The sequence below is a fragment of the Aplysia californica genome, unplaced genomic scaffold (assembly GCF_000002075.1).
Source record: "Aplysia californica isolate F4 #8 unplaced genomic scaffold, AplCal3.0 scaffold00430, whole genome shotgun sequence".
Classification (NCBI taxonomy): Eukaryota; Metazoa; Mollusca; class Gastropoda; order Aplysiida; family Aplysiidae; genus Aplysia; species Aplysia californica.
The window spans coordinates 555,713-557,305 of record NW_004797700.1 but is presented as its reverse complement, the minus strand read 5'-3'; positions in this window follow the sequence as shown (position 1 = coordinate 557,305).

The following is a 1,593-nucleotide window of genomic DNA, read 5'->3' as shown; positions in this document are numbered from 1 at the left end:
TATATATATATATCCCAAAACCTTTGACAAGCGAACAGTGTTATTGAACACAAAACTTACAGTTTACAACACAACCATTTCCTTCTATAACGACTTAAACTAAAGTGCCGACTGATACGTATCGCGGTTGCTGTGTAGAGATGTTCTTGTATCATACAGACAAGGGAAATGTCGATGGCTTTCTAGATCCATTAGTATCAACTTCTCCAAGTCTACGCTGTCCATTAGATTTCTACTTCGTTTGTTTTTTGAAGGTCACGATCATACTCGTCCGAACTGTATCAAGATGGATGGTAGCTTTTGCCCCTCCATGGAAGAAACTTTTAGTTTAAGTAAGTGTTTTACGGCACTTGCAACACAATACGGTCATATAAGTGCCGAAGAAAAGAGATGTTACAAGAGAGTAACAAACACAAAAAGAGGGAGGGGAGATAAGGATGATAGATGTTTGATAGGAAAGAAGAAGCAAACCACACCAGAGCACCCGCCAACCGCCCACAAAGAAACCTTGGCTTGGCCTGACAGAATTCGACAGGCAGTGTGCACCGGGCATATTAGAACACAGAGCTGAGAATGTCACTTCTCCTGTCCACTACACAATGTGACGTCACAGCGCCACCTTCAGACCAGGATTTTCGGAAGAAAATTTCACTTATTCTGAACAGTTTTAGTTTTAGTAAGAGTTTCTTTAAGGTCACGTTCGTACTCGGCCGAACTGTGCCACGATGGATGGTAGCTTTTGCCCCTCCATGGAAGAAACTTTTAGTTTTAGTACGTGTTTTACGGCACTTGCAACACAATAAGATCATATACGTGCCGAAGATTATAGGTGTTACAAGAGAATAAAAAACACACAAAAAAGAGAGATAAGGACGACAGATGTTTGATAGGAAAGAAGAAGCAAACCACACCAGAGCACATGCCAACCACCCACTTATTCTGCACAGGAAAAGAAATAGACAACAGAAGGACAGAGGCACATGACAGACAAATCGCAACCTTAGAATTCCAAAGTTCTATCTGACATTTTTGACCGTTTTCAGTTGTTAAGACCATGAGGTCAGAAATCAAATGTTCTATCTGCTTTATCAAAATCGTAATATTATTCCGAGTCGTTATCCAGATATCCAAAGAATTGCATTTGAAAAAGTTTAGCATGTTGTGAAAATTAACATTTTTAATGTTAAATTTCTCCCAAACCAGGTTCTGAGCAGACGGAACTTTGTAATTTTAGGGTAGAGAAATAGAGAAGGAGAGACAGACAGACAGACAGACAGACAGACAGACAGACAGACAGACAAGCAGTCCTGAACCCAGAAAAGTGAGAGTCAAAGTTTGTGCGTAGAGAGGTTGGGCAGGGCACAACATAGGAAAACGCAAGGAGGATCTTTCCTTTGTTTGAAAAAAGAGAAAAGGCATTTACACAATAATAGTCATGGGTGATTTATTGTCAGGAAAACGACGAAACACACACACACACACACACACACACACACACACACACACACACACACACACACACACACACATACAACAATCTACAACAAAGGGCGTCAGATGGCCGACGAGCTGTTATAAGGGGAGGAAACTTTT